A 7,538-nucleotide genomic window follows, 5' to 3' on the forward strand; every position below is an offset into this window, starting at 1 on the left:
TTGTGTGTTGGAATGCCATGATTTGAGTTAGGCTTTTTGAAGAAGCTTTGGTTATGATAAGAAGAATTAGCAGCTCAGGGAATGTCTCATGGACATTGGTTCGGAGAACCTCTCTGAGCGCATGCTGCAACCATGGGCAAGCCCAACTAGCCGAATGTGCAGCCAAAAGACTCTTACCGTTGTAGAGTCGTAGTGGGGTCTATTTCTAATGTATATTCCGCACAGTGATGCGAGAAGGGTGAGGGGAGGGTGATGAAAATGGAGTTTTGGAAGTCAGAGAATGAGTTTCTCTGTTATGTGTAATACGTGATGGAATTCCGTTTTTTATCAGGAGACTCCTTTCTTCCAGAGAGTCGAGAGTCGTGTGTGTACCCTCTCCTTTGTCTCCACCATGATCCTCCCTCCCAATCCAAAACCAATTGCCTGTCCAAAACGTGCCTGCAGAAAAACCGATCCAAAACGAATTGCCTGTCCAAAACGTGTCTGCAGAAAAACCGTTTCTTGCCCCCTTTGCCAAAACTTTTGTCGCCTTGTACACGTTGCCATTGCTAAAAACATTTCTTTTCTCTCTTATTTTTTTAAAAAAAAAGAATATAGAAAATAAAATAAAAATCTAATAATAATAATAAAGCTAAATCAAATAATAAAATAAAAAAAAAAAAAAGACACAAACAAAGACTAAGTCCTATTCTTCAGTCACCCGGACGAAATTGGGTGTTGACACGTACTATTGGTGTATTAAAAGAAAAAAAAAGAATAAAAGAGTGGCACCCTGAACTATTTACTGCCAATGAACATTCGAACTTATATTGAAACTGTAACCTTCCCCTAAATCTTTAATCCTATTCTCAAATGGCTTCTTCGTCAAATACCCTTAGTAGTTAGATTAAGTCAGCAATAAAGAATAGCCATTCACACTCATTGATTTAAAAGGGAAATCTGATTTCATTCACATATTCATAATGATTACAATATAGAAGCAAAATGATGTGGCATCTAATGCCGATAGCAAAACAAACACAAAACAAATAATAAACCAAAACAGACACAGAACAAAAACATAAAATAGACTCCATACTAAAATTCTAAGCCTCTATTCTGATTAGAAAATTTGCATGGAATCGTCCTCACTAGACTCTTCTTCAATTGAATCTTCAATTGGAGAATCATTGTTATTCTTTTTCTAATCCATAGCGTCTATCTTCTGTTCTATTTTGTTGATTTTTTCCATAACCAATCTTTTAAAATTGCATCCAGAAATTTGAAGCATATTCTCTTCATCCTTGAAGCATCATCCCTTTGTGGTCTTCACAAGGCCAAGGGAAGTCAAAGTGTTTAGATTTATCACATTTGAGTAGTCACAATAGCATTTCTTTTCACCACTAACATCCACACCTTGAAGGGTCAGGATTTTGCTGATAAACAGAGCATAAGGTAGATGTCGTGTGTGTTTGATTGCTGCATAAATCATATGATCTTTTATTACTGCCACCCAATTGGTAGGAACATCATTCTTCATGGCATATAGTAGAAAAACATCTTCAGTTGTCATTCTATCATATAGAAATCTAGCAGGTAAAATCACCCGAGCAAGAACTTGTGTTGTTACCTTTTCTTCTTTATTCAGTCCTTCATGCACATATAATCTTTCAATTAGGTGTCTCCCAGGAAACCTTAACCAGTTACTGTACACCTCCTTTTTCTTCAGCCCTTTGTTTTTTTCTAAGTACAACCTTTAGCTTTTAATCCTACAACTTGAAACCATACATCATTGTCAATTTGAACATTTACTCCTTTTACTCGAGAATGAAGGACATCATCTATGTTTCTCATAATGTTGTAGAAGACCCTTACTAAGTCAGGGTACCAATCACCCTTCATCTGGAAAAGTGTAGAAAGACCTTGAGTTTCAATCCATTCCTGGAAGTGAAATCCCTCTTTTTCAAACAAGTCGAGGTTCAGACATTTATGAGGAATAATATGTTTAAACCTCGTCCACATCAGAAACTTTTTACGACTCTTCTCATCATTGATCCACCTGGAGAGATCATCATTTCTTGCAGCCTCAAGAGCCTTTCCTTTGTCTCTTGAAGGATGTGATGAAGAAGCCATTTGAATTTGGACACCAGATAATTTTCCTCAATACAAGGGTTTAGTATCTTTGTACTTACTGAACAATGACTTAGGTTTTAGAAACAACTCAGTATGCATAAAGGTGGATCAACGTCGAGTGGTACCAAAATTTGACGTGGATCTCATCGTTGTAAATATTTCGTCAAGTGACTTTAGGATCGACGTAATATTGGTTGTTTAAAATAAAAAAATAAAAGAATGGCGTGGTTGTTTATATTGAAACTAAATCTATTACTGAAGTTATATTGAAACTGTATGCTTTTTGTAAATCTCTAAATCCTGTTCTCAAATGGCTTCTTCATCTTTTTCAACAATGGTTGGTCTTTCAAAATGGTTTCTTTTCATCCAATGATCTCAATATTCGATGTGAACTGTGTGAATAGCTATGAAATCTAACGGTAGAAAACAAATCGAAGACAATTTAAAAGAAGAATCATGATTTTTTTTTTCATTAATAACACAAATTACTTTTTTAATTTCACATATAGAAAATTGTTTGTTTTTCTGGAAAACCGAATTTTTAATATCTTTGAAAATGTTTTTATAAAAATTAAAATTCGAAACTCATTTATCACAAAAACGAATTCTGTGAAAGGTTTGCAGTTTTAACTCACAATCCCCTTTTCTTCTTCTTTTGTTAAGTTCTTTTTCTTCTCTGCTCTTGTGACACTTCATCATCGCAAATCCTAGATACTATTATAGTTTTGATTATATTTGCATATTTAGATTTTACATGTGAGAAAAATAGTGATGCATTGATTTGGAAAAGCATGGAAGGGAAAAATAGTGAAGCTTATTTTTAGCCAATGCTCGTTGAATGTGTTTGGAAAACCATGGAAGGTTTCAATGGTTTTTGAAACCGGTGAACAATTTTATGTTTTTTAATTATTGAAAACCATAGATTTGGAAAACCCTTTCTCGATGAAAATTTTTATTAATTATTGAAAACCATGAATCACTTCAATGGGTTTGGAAAACCACGGAAGGATTGAATGATTTTTGAAACCCAGTGAACAATTTTATTTTACTTATAATTATTGAGAATGTTTAGAAAACCCTTCAAGGTTTCAATGATTTTGGAAATTCGTTGGACAAATTTTAGAATATTAGACCTTTTTAGAATATTAGAATATTACAAATACAATCTTTGGAGAGTGAAAATAATTGTAGGATCGATCATCTACATTATTTTTAGTATATTCTTTCCCAATTTTCCTTTTTACAAAATTAAATTTAAAAAAAATAATTAATTAACTATCTTTTTCAAATAGAACAAAACAAGTTATTTTTTTCATAAACTTCAAAAACAACACCATAAATAAATAAACATCATAAATTAATAAACATTAAAAGAATTCATTCAACTGGTTCATAGTTTTCAATAATTAAAAAGTAAACATTTGTTCACCGTGTTTCCAAAACCATTGAAACCTTCAAGGGTTTTCGAAACCTTCTTGATAACGGTATAAAAACCGTTATTTTCATGCTTAAATTTGATATCAAAACACACCCTTTATGGCTTTGAATGAGCCTAAAATCAAGCAAAACACTTAAGTTGAGTCACATGAGAGTCAAAAGCTGTTTTTAGAGATATTATGCTTGTTTTGCATTATTTTGCAGGGTTTTAATGGGAATTGAGGATGGAAGTGAATTAGGAAGGACTTAGACTTAAGAAAGAAGAAGAAAAAGGAAGAAAAGAAGAGTCTATGCACCGCTGAGCGTAAAAATCCAATGTTGAGCGTCATATTCGAGGGAGCAGCCACAGTCTGGTGCTCAGGTAGTGAAGTTGAGCGATTTTGCAACTAGAGGCAAACCACTAAGCTGAACGATTGTCTGTTGGGCTTGGGCTTAAATTCTGTTACTTTTCTGTGTTATAAAGAGCCCCAGTGCAACCTTCAGAGTATTCTTTTAGTAGAAGAGACGTTTAGAGCTGTTCTACACTCCTTGGAGGCGATTTCTTGGATGCTTAGGCTCCAATTTATCAAATCTAGGGTTTGTTTTTCCATTCTTTCAATGTATTCCATCTAGTTTCACCATGTCCATGGTGAACTATACCCTTTGCTGTTGGGGAACAATGTAATCTTTTGAAACTCTCTTTTATTGAAATTCTTATTTATTTATATGCTTGCAAATGCTTTGATTATCAATTGTTGGGTTTCTTATCGATGCTCAAAGCTTTTATCGTTTAACTCATTCGATATAAAGATCTTTGCCTTTGTCGATACGGGGACGTACGGGGAAGTCATGAACTGATAGGGAATTCCTTGATTAAGCAATACCACCTAGGGATAGGGGTAGGACGACCAATTGAATTTTTCTTTTGTGCTACTTGCATTGATAGTTACTAGGGGAGACTAGGGATAGTAAGCCAGTAACTAGTAGTAGGCTCTTTTCGCCAAGGGATCGGGTTTGGGGTAGACTAAGAAAGTTTGCATGAAAATTAGATAATAAAGCAAATTTAATAAGAAGAGTACATATAAGAGAGTGGATAAGATGAAATTGCAAACCCCAACAACTCCATTCATCCATATCTTTTTCTTGCCAATTGAATCACTTGCATGTGCATGTTTATTTTTGTTCCTTGCATTCAACCCACAAGATTAATTTCTTTACAAGTCTTATAAGATTAATTACATGAAAGTTAAGGCCTAAGAGTCCTTTAGGAAAACGATACTCGGACTTACCCATTTTATATTACATGATAACGATCTGGTACACTTGCCAGGGACTTAACAAGTTTTTGGCGCCGATGCTGGGGACTCGTGGTTTAAGTTTTCAAGTAGTGTAAATTGATTAAATTTGACTAGATCTTTATGTTTATTTTTATTTTTGTTCTAATAAATATTTTCTAGGGTTTTGTGCCTAATGTTTGCAGGATGCAGTACGAACAAGAATTTGATTATATGGGCACTCAATTCTACCAAAATGATTTCAAACACTGGCGGGAACCTTATTCAAACATGTATCAAAGCCAATTTAGGAAATAATCCTCTTTTCCAAGAGAAACATTGGGGGAAGCTGAAGAACGTTTATGATAGCAACAACTCTCTTTACCAATAGAAACGAGGGAGGACGATCAACAACTATGTCATCGGGTACCTAATGTGACAGAACAAGTCAGGAGCCTTAATGAAAAGTTCGACAAATTTTTGAAGTAGTACGATTCCAAGAGCTATGAAGTTACCTTCAGGAATTTGGAGACACAAATTGATAAGGTTGTTGATGAGGAAAAGATATAGGAGAAAAAAATGGAGACAAAGGAGGAAAAGATAAAGGAGAAGATAGAGAAGAAAAAATTGGAGAAAAAGGAGGAGAAGATTGAGGAAGAAAAGATAGAGGAGAATATAGAGGAGAAAAAATTGGAGAAAAAGGAGGAGAAGATTGAGGAAGAAAAGATAGAGGAGAAAAAATTGGAGAAAAAGGAGGAGAAGATTGAGGAAGAAAAGATAGAGAGAGATTTAAAGGAAGAAGAAACAGAAAAGTTGGTTGAGGAAGATAATGATGATGAGGGAGAAAAGTAGTGGTTGAGAAAAAAGAAAAAAAGAAAAAATATGCGAAAATAAAGAAGAAAAGAGAAAGTTGACGGAATTAAGAAAAAGAGGAATAGAGGAAAGAAAAGATCATATGCAAAACCTCTTCCTCATCAAAAGAAATATCATAGGAAATAAAAGAAGTTTAAGTGCTTTATTGAAATCTTCCAGAAATTGGAGATTAAAGTACCTATGACTGATATATGGAAACAGGTGCTTGGTGTTCTCAATTTTCTAAAGAATTTCAGCAGGAAGAAGAAAAAGAAAAGAATATCAAGCAAAGAGAATCAACACCTACTAAGGGGTGTTTTTATTTTTCTATTTTTATCTTTCTATTTTTATTTTTTCTGTTTTTATCTTTCTGTTTTTTTTTTAAAAAAAATTAAAAAATAAAATAAAATAATATCTTTTACTCTTTTATTTTTTTTAAAAATATTAAAAAAATAAAAAATAAAAATAAATATATCTTTTTTGTTTTCTTTTCTATTTTTCTGTTTTTATTTAAAAAAAACAAAATTAAAATAAAATAATATTTTTACTGCTTTAATTTTTTGGGCTAATTTTGTGCTCAAGTGTAGTGTTCTTTAGTGTGTGCAGGATAAAAATTTGTATTAGGAGCACAAGATCATCAGGAGGCAGATAAGGAAGGAGAATTGGTTCACCAACACCTTGATGTTAAAAGTGACAAACCCAAACCTGGCACACTAGTGAAATTCCAGAATAGGTTATGAGTTGTCAAAACTATCAAAGCAAACAAAATTCTTGAGATTGAGGATCCTTAGAGCTGGTGACAAGGAAATTTCCAAAATTTTGTTGGTGTCATGGAGGAAGGAAGAAGCTAATGACGTTAAAAGAGCGCTTGTTGGGAGGCAACCCAGTTTCTAACTTTTTTCTTTTTAATTGAATTATTTATGTGTAGTGAATTTGATTCTTTTTCTTGTTTGAGTTTTTTTAAGGATAAATGCTGCTTTTGATGGCAGTGATGTGATGAAGGTTGAAAAACAGTGATTTTCATGTCAATTTGGACCAAATTACACCCTTTACTACTCAGAACGAGCTTAGAATCAAGCAAAACTCAGTAAATGAGTCTGGAGAGAGTCAAAAGTTGTTTTTAGCGATTTTATGCTTATTTTGCATTGTTTTNTAGCTAATTTGAGAAAAGTAAGAATGGAGTTGAAGATACAGGCCGTTGACTCAAGAAACGAGCAGAAAAGTTGAGTTTGGAAGAGTCGACGTACCGCCCAGCGGCACACTTAAATCGTCGGGCGGTCTAGGACGAGGAGTAGGAAGCATCTCATGCTAAGAGAAACCGCTGGGCGCTGGCGATTGCCGCCGGGCGGTGGCATGGGAAACCGCCGGGCGGTGGCGATTGCCGCCGGGCGGTGGCGGCAGGTTGTGGCAAACCCCCGGGCGGCACACTCAAACCGCCCGGCGGTAGCAAGCTGGACTTGGGCCTGATTTTGACGCGCTCCTCACCTATAAATACCCCTACTACCAATTCAGAGTCATTCTTTTGACAGGGGAGAACGACCAGACTTAATTTTGCTCTCTGGAGAGGATCTCTTGGATGCTTAGGCTCCTTTTCATCTTTTCTAGGGTTTGCTCTTTCATTCTTCTTCCTTTTTTCATCTAGTTTCACCATGTTTATGGTGAACTAAATCCTATTGTTGTTGGGGAATTCAATGTAATCTTTTGATACTCTCTCTTATTGAAACTATTGATTATTTATATGGTCTCCATATGTTTTGATTGATTATTGTTGGGTTATCATCTGTGCCTAAGGCTTTTATCGTTTAACTCATTTGATATATTGTTGTTTGTCGTTATTGACATGGGGACGTGCGGTAATGACATGACCTGGTGAGTAATCTCTTG

The sequence above is a fragment of the Vigna radiata genome, chromosome 5 (assembly GCF_000741045.1).
Source record: "Vigna radiata var. radiata cultivar VC1973A chromosome 5, Vradiata_ver6, whole genome shotgun sequence".
Lineage (NCBI taxonomy): Eukaryota > Viridiplantae > Streptophyta > Magnoliopsida > Fabales > Fabaceae > Vigna > Vigna radiata.